This window comes from Bos indicus x Bos taurus, chromosome 8, assembly GCF_003369695.1.
Source record: "Bos indicus x Bos taurus breed Angus x Brahman F1 hybrid chromosome 8, Bos_hybrid_MaternalHap_v2.0, whole genome shotgun sequence".
Lineage (NCBI taxonomy): Eukaryota > Metazoa > Chordata > Mammalia > Artiodactyla > Bovidae > Bos > Bos indicus x Bos taurus.
In genome coordinates this window covers 40,776,572-40,789,155 of record NC_040083.1, presented here as the reverse complement: position 1 = coordinate 40,789,155, position 12,584 = coordinate 40,776,572, and the positions used below count along the sequence as shown (strand labels likewise).

Genomic DNA, 12,584 nt, shown 5'->3' with positions numbered 1-12,584 from the left:
ATTAAAATGATTTTCCAAAGGTCTACACACAAACATATACACATACACAAAACACTACATATAAGCTAAAATCCAGTTTTCTTAATGAAAGTACACCCTAGAAATATGACTTGTTAAACAAAATATCATGTTTTAAAATGTCCTTTAAAAGCATATAATGTGATCATGTTACATGATCAAAACAAATAATCTCACTTTATCTGGTGTCTGTGTATTAATATTTCATGTTGGGTTTTCATCACAGCACGTCAAATATGCATATTGTATATTTAAAATGTAAAAGTGATTTTAAGATCACTAATATACTATCTTTTCATGTGTTTTTTTAATGACTCTTATGCTGACACTTCATTAAAACTCATCTCCAAGATTGTTCTCAGATATAATCAGATGTCAATCAGTGAAAGCCTGATGTGACAGACTACAGTCTTTGGTTCTTTTAAAATGTAAGCCTCAGCAGGAATAAAGGAATAATCTAGATTTTATTGCAAAAAATACATATCCACAAAACAATCTATCAAAGAAAAATGTAGAGAGGTGAATTTAAGGAATCATTTCTGTTATCTAGCACAGAAACTACATTTCTCACTATTTACTCCTACCTTTCTAAATCTGTGCAGGGCTAAATCACAATACAGACTCTTTTTAAAAGAAAAAGATATTACTGCATACCAATATACAAAGGGTGTTGTATATACAACATACATATACAGATACAGTCAAGTTTTTAGGAGAAAAGGAATCAAATATGAAATAATAAAATGCCTATCGTCCAAAAGTGTACATACCCTGATTAATACTACAACACAGGAAAGGAAACAGATCTGTAAGAAATACTGTGTCACCTAAGTCATTTGTTCCGCACCCCACCCCACATGCCCTGCAATCCCCACTCTAATCTTTATTTCCACCAAAACTTTACAGTCCAGAAAACCAACTGGATAGAGTATGCAAAGCACTAATATTCAATCATGGAAACAGGATATAATTTCTACATGTATCTCTTTCTTCCTGCCCCGCTCCAGCAGCCTCCCTCACCACCCCCACAACTAAAGCATTGAAGAAACAAATTTAACTGAGAAGCAAAGGGTTTCTAATTGCATGTTAACATAAACTATGCTGACTGAGACTGAGAGGGCCAGATGCATTTTTAAGGATGATAGTTTTATACTGAATGTTTGAAGCCATCAAGCATTCAGATCTGTAATTCAGAAACTTGAATACATTTCTATTAATCAATAAAAAATAGCATTCAAATATTAAAAGTAATGATTAAAATCTGTTAATCTTTCATATACCCCTTATTAAACTAGTAAGAGAGGTAAGGTGAGATAGAACAGAACGTCAGACTTATATTAATGAACTCATGAAAAAGCCTCTAAAATCTTGTAAGTGCACTTGCCAAATAAAGTACTGAGTGAAGTAAGTCAGACAAAGACAAATATCATATTTGGTATCTAAAAAATAGTATAAATGAATTTATTTACAAAGCAGAAACAGAGTCACTGATGTAGAAAACAAATCTTATGGTTTCCAAGTGGGAAAGGGGAAGGAAGGGATTAAACTGGGAGATTGGGGCTGACATATACACACTACTATATATAAAACAGATAACTAGTAAGAACCTACCCTATGGCACAGGGAACTCTACTCAATACCCTGTAATGACCTCTACGGAAAAAGAATCTAAAAAAGAGTGGATATATATGTGTGTATAACTGATTCATCTTGCTATACACTTGAAACTAACACAACATTTTAAGTCAAGTATATTCCAATAAAGATTTTTTTAAGTTATGAAATGCATACTTCTTGACCAAAAGACATAATTTCTCTGCCAAAAAACCTGAATTTAAAAAATGCATATCCAAGTATAAACAATATTCAGAAAGCAAAAAGCAACAATGATTGCCAATGCATCCCACAGCATGGCCCCAAAAGCAGTCAAGAAGCCCAAGAACTCACTCAGTCTCCTTGACAGGATTTTAGCTCTTCTCAAAAGTAGCCGAATAGTATGAAGGGAAGAAAAAAAGTCAAGGCTTTAGTAACTGGGGAAGAAATATTGAAAAATGAGACCAACAGAAACTAAATTAATTTTTACTACTTCTAATGAGAGTGAACAAAGCTCACAGAGAGAACTTATCTTCCATGCCCTCACTTTCCCTGTCAATTTGCCTATCCACAGAATTGGGAAATCATGTCCTGTTTTAACTACCTCATTGGTGAGCAACAGGCAGGAGCCCCAACTGTCAGACACTTGTCTGGCACAGAGACATAAAGGAGCTGGCGCGGCAGGAGCTCAAGCTGCAAGACTCAGCTTATTCCTATGTGGGTGAGGAAATCAGGGCACCTGGCCACAGCTTCCCTCAGGGCCCACTGAAATAGTGGAAGCTTCTGAGGCTGTGCCATAGACATGGACATTATGCTAGACCCAGGCTCTGGGTTTTCTTTGTTGTTCTTATCAGAAGAAACAACACGCAAGCAAAATGCCATCAGTAAAGGCAACACTGATTCCAGGCTCCATGTTATTGGCATGTTTCCCTTTTCCCCACGCCAATCTCACCAGGGAATCATAGACGATTAGTGCTGGAAAGGGCTTTAGAGATCACACAGCCCTACTGTTTCAGTTTACAAATGGAGAAACTGAGACCTAGGGGGGTTAAGTGACTAGCCTAAGGTTTTTCACTTACTGGCAGACTGCATATCAGCACAGAAGCTTTTTTCCCTCCTCTTTACTGTTCTTTGGCTGGTGCTTGAAGACCTTTATTTCTCAGCCTAGTTCCCCTATCTTCTCCTTGCATATCACCTGTCAGTGTATTTGTCTCCTCTCCAACCAATGTATTTTCATTTTCAGGTAAGCTGCCTCACTCTTAGCTCCTATTATCCCTTGACCATTTTTGCCTAAACAGGAAGACCTCTCTTAATCTCAACCAAGTACTGTGAAGTCAAGGCAAGCAATACTGACTGGGTATTACAGCTTCTGGCCGACTTCCCTGGTGGCTCAGCAGTAAAGAATCCACTTGCAATGTAGGAGATACAGGTTCGATCTCTGGGTCGGAAAGATCCCTTGGAGAAGGAAATAGCAACCCACTCCAGTATTCTTGCCTGGGAAATTCCATGGACACAGGAGCCTGGCAGGCGACAGTCCATGAGGTCACAAAAGAGTCAGACAAGATTTAATGACTAAACAACAACAAATTACAGCTTCTAATGAAAGCAGAGAAAAAAGAATCCAGGAGTTAAAAGTCAGCAATGGGCAGGCACATGTGACTATGCAAACAAGGTATTCTGGGACTAGAGCAAGAGTCAACCAGAAGTGCTTAGCCAGAGGCCAGTACATAGCCGGGACTAGGAAGAGAAACTTGTGGAGCATAATTACGCTCAGGCTACATCATTAGTGGAACAAGGATATGAATTTGTTCAAGAGGACAAAGTTTACAAAGATAACAGATGAATGAAACTGGTAAGAATGATATATAATCTTACCATCTAAGTCACATTTCCAACCTTTTTCCAAAAGCTCCCTTGAAAATGTATGTTAGATTCACTGGCGAAAGGAAGCAGAGATGGCTGAGCCGAGAGTCTGCCTACTTTATAAGTCGGGACTAATTATCTATAAAAATAATGTAAAGGAGTCATATAATTAATTAAACACTGAACAGAAGCGGAAGGATGGGAGTAGGTAAGATGAGGGTGATGGGCAAAAAGCCTGTACAGTATACAATGCTTCAGCAAAAATGATGACACACAGTATCAGGTAAATTTTCAACTGTAATGGATAAATTATATTTCCACTTTGAGAAAGATTGGGGCTATTTAGATCACTCTAAAATGAGAAAAACATTTCATTCTTAGTCAAAGTGCTTAGAAAAATAGAAACATAGCAAGCTTACTGAACAGTAACTTTAGATATAGCAGTCAACTAAAATGATTCTTTCAACATCTTTAATGCCCTAACAAAGGAAACCAAAGGTGTTATTTTTCCTCTATAATTTCATATTACATGTTTTACAAAATAACATTCTTGAGGTTACTTTATACCCCAAGATTTGGGTTGGCAAACTCTTCTAAAATTACTTATTGCTACAGGTATATAAATGGTGACCTCACACACTTTTCTACTGTTGTTACAATAACAATTCTAAGCAGTGCATTATAATTGGGAATAACCCCTTGGTGAACTCATCTTTATACAACTATTGTCATCATTATATATTAATGACTGCATTTTATATAAGTAGGGCTCAAAATGTTTTCGAATGAATTCATGTGTAATAGATGTGAAAGGGAAAATATAAATTGGACAATAGGAAGTGTAAGAGTTTATGAAGTGTTACACCATTAATTCTCAGTCTGAGATCCCTAGACCAGAAAAGGTATCCAACATAAAAAGAATCCATTATAATAAGGCTGTAGATAACTAAAACAGAACTTTGGGCTAGCACCCTATTGTGTGTGCTCAATCACTCACTCGGGTCTGACTCTTTGCAACCCCATGGACTTTAGCCCACAGGCTCCTCTGTCCATGGGATTTTACAGGCAAGAATACTGGGGTGGGTTGCCATTTCCTCATTCAAGGGGTATCCCCAACCCAGGGATCAAACCTGGGTCTCCAGCATCTCCTGCACTGGCAGGATGATTCATTACCACTGCACCAGCTGGGAAGCCCCAGCATCCTATTAATTCAGTGTAAAAACAAGACTGGTCATTAAATGGTGATCCAAGCCTACAGTTGATAGCTTCGGTCTCTTTGATTTATTTTTAAAAGGAAGGAAAGGGAATAATCATTTAATATGTAGGTCAGTGAGCAAAATCTTTCACAACTTATGACCCAATAGCATATTCAAAGAAATTTTAGATTGGGTATTTTCTCAGTATTCCATAAGAGCCAACATGTATTGAACATGTGTGTGCATGGGTGCCTGCATGTTCAGTTCCCAAATCGTGTCCAACTCTTTGCAACCCCATGGACTGTAGCCCAACAGGATTCTCTGTCCATGAGATTTCTCAGGCAAGAATACTGGAGTGGGTTGCCACTTCCTCCTTCAGAGGATCCTCCTGACCCAGGGATCGAACCCACATCTCCTATGTCTCCTACACTGGCAGACAGATTCTTTACCACTGAGCCCCTAGGCATATATTCTGTGTCAAGTACTAAACAAAGCACATTACATAAATTAGCTCCTTTACTCTTCACAAAACTCTGTAAGGCAGGCTAAGACATCCATTTTTGAGATGAGAAAACTGAGGCCAAACGAAGGGAAATAACCTGTCCAAGGTTCCACAGCTGATAAAATCATCTGAAATCTGCATCCAAAGCCTTGTGTTTTTAACCAATATATTTACCCTTAATCTATTTTAAAAACAAAACACACACCTATTTGATACTCTAAATACATTCCAACTTTTTAACTGATTTTTCATGAAATATGTCTTATAGTTTGATATGAAATATAAAACATCAAATATAAAGGTTTTGAAACAATGTCATAATACTTTAAATTCTTAGCAGCAAAAGTTGGTTATGCCAATTTAATAATGTATTCATTAACCAATTCTGTTAATGAATTAGTAGGACCATATTTTTGAGGAGAAATGCCTAATCTATTTTAACAAGACTAATACTTTAAAAATTGTTATTCTCTATTGATGTTTTGGAGTCTCGGCGGCGTTTCAACACATGAAATACTATGTCTTATAAAGGCACTTCTAAAAAAAAAATCACATTTTGCTGATTGTACTTAAATGTGGAACTACAGTACACATAAATCCATCATCTGGAGAAAAGCTGACTTGATATAACTGTGCCTTTCTAAGCTTACTTGAGGAAAACACTGACTACTACCGCTTCAGTATTTACCTTACACGCACATGCACTACGGAAGAAGTAAAGTCAATGATGCAAGAACCCCAAAGACTGAATTCAAGTGTTCTTCTAAAAAACCTTGCTGAACAAATACTCAGAAACATAAAGTAATATATGGTCACTTCCAGTTTAGAAGTATAAGGCACAGAGTAAAGCAGAGAATCTAAAACTTTTCAGATAATAAAGCCAAGTTAAATATTCAAACCAGACTCTTCTAACAGCATGAAGTAGGGACCAAATTCTCCAGACAGTTTCTATTATTATTGCTGTTGAGTTAATTAGCCTGATAACTATTATTACAATTTATACTTTTGAAATGGCTTTTTTTAGATTATACCATAAAAAGCATACCACTAATTATGCCATATATAAATGTTATAAGGATATACAATATATTGGTAGTGCAACAAGAACCAATTTACAGAGTACAAAGCCACACGGCCAAAATAGTATGATTCTCAAGTTAGCTAATTTTTTTTAGATACAAATTAAAATACCTTAATAAAAACATAAATGTATGTGCGTATAGGACAAATGCTGACATTCAGATGATACCAAAGATATCAATCTTGATATTGTTTTATACTGTGCTAATATATATTAGTTCAGAGAGACAGGCTTTGATATAAAACTGCCAATTAAGACAGTATATTAAATTTAAACTCCAAAGAAATAAGGCTATTATATGCTTGAATGCATATGTAATTAAATTTTTTCTTTAAATAAAAGTTCTAATCAGATCACATTCTTTGTGATAATAATCTCTTGTTGCAAACAGCATAGCACCCTCTGGTGCATCTGTTGTAAGATGTATAAAATTTCCACCAAAAAAGGATAGAATTCAAGTAAATATGAACCTTAAAAATCAATAGATTGATACTCTTATTTATTTCAGTACATATTTTTAAACATTAATGCTTAAGAACAATTTTCACTTAAAAAGAGCACTAAAATCTTTATAGTAATAATCAAAGTAGGTCAGGAAAATGTTTTCACTTGATAATATTTAAAGTAACCAACAAAACAACACCAGTTCTCAACACTTAATATTTAAATTAAAATAATGATGCTAAAAAAACATTCAAGTATGGGACAGCAAAAGTTAACTTGTTACCTAATTTCATGTTCCCTAATTTCACTTTATTCAAATCTGCCTTTTTGCTTCAGATAAACTGACTGTGTAAAGTGCTCCTGAGTACTTTTTCTGGATTCAAATGGAATTTATCACTGTTTAAAGAATTTGAAGTGTTTTCTGAAAGGACCTGCAGCTTACACAGCTCAAAAACAGAATGATATTCAAAAAAAAAGGTTATGTTAATTAAATTAGGAATCTCAATTTGAATAGTTCAAAACCTTTACTTTAAAAAGAAAAACAACTCTTCCTAGGAAAATAATTAACTCCAAAAGTATATTTTACTAAGAACAAAAGCAAAGGATGCCACCTGCTTTAGACAGCTCATCTGTGAACCACTGGAAGTCCCAACACAATGCACTAGAAACGAAAGTGACACCTGTTTAAAACAGCCATCTGTCCCTAACAAAGCTAGATTTAGTTAAATCCATTTAATCTTAGATTTCCAAAATATGGGAACACTATGCACCTGTGAACAGAGAGGAATTTAAAATCTGTTTTCCAACAGCCACTGGGACTCTATACCAAAGAGTTAAAGACAAATATTTCCATTAGGGAAACTAAGTTGTTTATTTTTAAAAGTAACTAGATACAGAGGATTTTTAGCCTAATGCTCAGCATAAAAACAAAGCAAGCAAGCAAAAAAAACCAAAACAAAAAACAAAAAAAACCTAGCAGATTTTTCATAATGTAAAAGTTTATGTCTTTGAAGACTTTGTAATTTGAAAAGTTTCTTTGTTTGGTATTCTTATTTCTTGTAACATACTCACTAGAGACACACAAAAAAACACAAAGTAACATTCTTACTTCATGGTTCAGAAAAGTTTTTTTAAAACTCTTCCTACATATTGATACTCTATCTTCTCTTTTAAATACACACACATATATACACATACTTACTAAAAACTCTGAGATGTAAAATCAAACTCCACCCACTGATTTCTTCAGCTGACAGTGTATAGAGTACATAAAAAATCAACCTTCTGAAGAACAATGAAACATGTTATCAAATTGTAACATGTATTGTTTAAATAAAAGATTAAATCTTTGATTCAAAATTCATGTTTTAATTCCTAATTTTTAATAGCAATACCTTTTTACCATTAAATGCTTCTATAAAAAATATTGCTTAGGGTTAACATATATTAAATTCATAAACTGTAAGTTTTTTGCATATCCTAAACTTATTAACTATAAACCTTTTGAGTACAAGAGTATTTGAATACTGGAGGAATAATATACTACTTTTTTAATTAGCATAATCATCCCATATAATGAAAACATTGTGGAATGATGCATTTGAGAAGTGCATTTTAGTTTACTGTTATACATTTAAATGCACTACAGAAATATGCCTATACCATTTAATGCAATAGGCACAATAACATAAAAAGGCTGAGACAGACATTATGACATACAATGAATCACAAATATTCAGCTATTCAAAATAAGTTACAAGTAACTCCTATTTAATAATTTTAGTTTTAAAGTTTGGACACTTCAGGTGTTTTTTTAGTCTAATACAAACACAAATATCAACACATAATATAGTCTCTCCTAGGAAAAATATCACAGAAAAAAAAAAATTTAAGTGTTACCAAGTATTTATCGGTATGTTAAATTTAAAAATTTATCCTTTGTTAGTATTTCTATTATTTACTTGATCCATATGAATAATGTTGACACACCTGCGTCCAAGGCATCTCTACAGCAACTTTTCTATCACATATGTGCTTTTAGTAACAGATAAGTAATAGAATTCAAATTAACTTCTGCTCTCAAAACACCTTGTGAATGAAAATCTAACTTAGAGAAAACCTGAGGGAAAAAAAAAAAAAACCTGAGATAGTTGTAATGAGTGAAATGCCTCAAAAAAGTTCTTGGACACTGCCCATAAAAACATTAAACTATAAAATTATAGCATATAATCTACTCGACTGAAAATGTATTATGTAAATGGCATAAAGTCTGAAACTGTCTAAAGACAGAAAAACTCCTATTAACTTCAAAGTTTATAAGGACCCAGGAACTTCACCAGCCAAAAGTGTTCAGGCATTTGACACTCACCTGAACAGAAAAAAAATACAGGTTAGTATTAGAGATTTGCATGAAACCTAGGTTGGGGAGGGGGCGACAAATATAAAGAAATTTTAGTGCTCTGAGAAAGTCTTCGTTCAGAACCAACATCATCTTCATTTAAAATACCAACCACAAGGAATTTAATTTTAAAAAGGAAAAGTTTTTAAACTCTAACTCTTATTTTACAAAGTATTAGCCTTAAATTGCATTACAATTACCCAACTTGCTCACTGACAATCTCAAGAATAATTAATACTGTCACATTATCCACGGTCTGTTCTGTCAGGTAAATCAATATATGGTTTGCTGTTAGAAAAAAAAGACTAAGTAAGTATTTAAAAATTTCAATTTGGAAACTTCAATATGTGCAAATAAAATAGTACATTACATTTGCTTGAGCACACACTATCAAACTCTTTACTCATGATCTATTAATTAAACGTTGCACTGAAAAATGAACAAATTTACAGGATCTCTAAAACTGGGCTACCTGTATCTAAGAGCCTATAACTTGAGGACTGACAAATATTCAAATGTACAGAGAAAAATAGAATTTTGAAGGAAAGACCTAAAAAGAAAAGTTCTCTCTCTTCAGCAGGCTTAAGTCACTGTCCAAAGAAAACCAAAAACTAATATTAAAAAGACTGTTAAGTACACACATGCCTAGATCTTAACAGCCACAAAGAAAGTGAAATATACACACGTTTCAAGTTGAGTAGCTTCATACATTCTTTATGAACAACTTGACTTCAATTTCAACTCTCAAAGGAAAACGAACAGAGAAGATGAAGAAAGAAAAAAAAAACTCTTCAGAAGTACCGTAAGTGTCACAAATAACACTGTAAACAGTTCTCACAAAGCTTCCTTCTGTCCTTTCCCTGTTTGTAACACACAAAGTCTCATAACCACAATGAAAATTGTTAACACTCCACTGTGGGGAAGGAGGTTCATCAAAGTGAAATGGAACCTCACTAGTACCCCTCCCATCTCCACATGAAGGATAAAGCACTGTCAATAACTACTAACCAAGTACCAGATGCCCTGCATCCGGTTTAAATCTCACACTCACACACAAACACACCAAGAGAGACATAGAGAGGAGAGAGACTTAAAAAAAAAAAAAAAGATCTTCTTCCCAGTGCAGCAAAGAACCCAGCCAAGAAGCCCCTGGTTCCAGTGTGTGTGCAAGGGGTGTGGGGGTAAAAGAAAGGGGGGAGGGAAGAGTGCTGAAAGGATATTAAGACTGTTTGCAGCACAAAGAAAACACAGTTTTAAAAGAAAAAAGAAAACCATGCAGCTGATGATGATGGTAAAAGAGCAGCTCATTTAGCACAAGGCAAAGAGGGGCAAAAATGAAGGGTATAGGCGGTGAGAAAAGTTCACCGTTGTATAAGGATAAAAACAACAAAACCCGTAACAAGGCCCCACAAGTGAACAACAACAACAAAACACCACCTCTTGGGTCCCCCCTTGCACACTGTTGTCTATTTCGGTTTTAAAAGAAGCAGGGACCATGCAGCTTTGAAAAACAAGAAAATTAAAGAAAGAAAAGGGGAAAAAAATCCTCTCTTCACCTGGCCCTCCTCCTCAGCCCCAGACCTAGGGGAGAGCTCCACCGTCCGCAGCGCAGAACTGTGGCTCCCTCTCCCACTCCGCTCGCAGCCCCCCGAGCTCCCGCTCCATCCCTGAAGCGCGGCCGCGGAGGGACAGGGCCGGCGGGCGGGCGGCGCGGCGCCCACACCCCCGACCCAGCCGCGGCGCGCACGGTCCATTGTAAACAAGCCCGGGGGACGAGCCCCTCGGCAGCGGCGCCGCAGCTGCAGCCCCGGTGTCAGAAGTGAGACCCCCGCACAGCCACACTCGGCTCGCACACACACGGACACACACACGCACGGACACAAGCGTTCACACGCATCCACACGCTCCCACACACATGTAGAGACCGAAGAATATTCACCTTGGCTGTGGATTATTGTGGTGTTGTTGGTGGGTGATGGAGATGGTGGTGGTGGGGAGGAGGAAGAGGAGGAGGAGGAGGAGGAGGAGGAGGAGAGGAGTAGTTGTTGTTGATGGGTAACAGTCGCCAGGACTACGGTGACTATGGCGCTTGATTCACAAGGCAACGGTTGCTATAACTCACAAAAGAGAGAGAGAGGGAGAAGAGAGAGGGAGCGAGAGGGAGAGGGAGACACTCGCACGGGGAGGGGTGGGGGAGGGAAGAGAGGAGGAGGCGGGCCGGCTAGCAGCCGGAAGGGGCGGGCTCAGTTCCGTGACGGACAACCCCCGAACCGAGTTACCGGGAGGAGCGAGAGCAGGTTTCCGAGAAAGGATTCCAAAGAGATGCGCTAGGTTTGGCAGGGGCTGAGGTTACCCCCAGATTCCCCTCGGAGGTACACTACTACACGCCCTAGCGAGGCTGGAGGACAAATTTAGGGCCGTAGCGCGAGGGATACTTTCTGTGAAACGAGAGCTACCAGTCGCAGCAGCCTGCATTGTGCCAAGAAGCCTCAGAGCGGGAGACTGTAACGGCTAACCCAGGAGAGGGGCTGTTGAGGACGATTCCAGACACCTTGTGAGACAACCAGCTACAGCTGGGGAAGAATCCACTTTGAAGAGAGACCTCGCCCCCCATATAAACATCATTTCCGGGGCGGAGCGGGCGTAGGCTCCCGGATGTGCCGCCGCTCGCTCGCTCTCTTTTTTACCCTCACTTTTTCGTTAGCTACCCCTCCCGCTTCTGAGGCGCCGGCTGTATTCCCGGTAGCGGTCGCCTGCTGACTTCTAGCGTGCCGGGGCGGTGGGGAAAGCTCTGGATTGGAGGGTCCACGCCGCCCTCGCGCATTCCGGCCCACTCCCGCCTCCCGGGGCCACGACTCGGAGGAGCGCGGGCGGCGGGGCGTGAGCGAGCTGCCTCCGCCGCCATTTTAGAGCGGGCGAACGCGGGGCGCGCGTGGGCTGCGCGCCGGCCTCCCGCCTTCCAGCCGCGGCGTGGCGCGCACCGGGAAGGTCCAAGCTCTTCCGGCCCTCAGGAGCGAAGAGGCGAGGTTTTGACTCCCTCCCTACCTACAGGGCGGGGAGTAAGCGCCACTAAGGAACGAGAAATCGGTCTCTCCCGAACGCGAAAACGCATGGCGGGCCCCCTCCGGGAAAGGCGTTGGGAGGTGGGGTGACCTAGTCTGTTCCTAGAGCCCCGTTGTCTTCAGCCCTCTTAAGTGCTCGTCCCTTTTTGAAGCTGACCAAAGCAGGATTTGAGCTCAACCCCGTGTCCTACTACTAGCCTCGTCCCGGTCGCCGGTTCCCTAACAACCTGCTGTACTAAGGGTCTTGCTCCTTCCGGGTGTTTTGAGATAGACGAATGGCTTCCCTTGGTGATGGATATTGTTAGCACACAACTGTCTCGAACCCCCATTGGTATCGAATTAGCCTCTAACGCCACAGGGTTCAACCATATTCCCCCAATTCCCAGCAGACAAGAATCCTGCAGAAATATGCCCTCAGGCCCTGCCA

At 38.9% G+C, this 12,584-nt stretch overlaps 1 protein-coding gene across 3 annotated transcripts in view; it reads right to left on the bottom strand.

Moving 5' to 3' along the window:
* Positions 1–11,295, bottom strand: part of RFX3 (regulatory factor X3) — a 331,048-nt gene extending 319,753 nt beyond the window's left edge. For all 3 annotated transcript variants that reach the window (XM_027549369.1, XM_027549367.1, XM_027549370.1), the window contains exon 1: positions 11,035–11,295. The gene's annotated coding sequence lies outside the window, so the exon portion shown is untranslated. The remainder of the gene's footprint in view (positions 1–11,034) is intronic.
* Between the last annotated feature and the right edge of the window lie 1,289 nt (positions 11,296–12,584).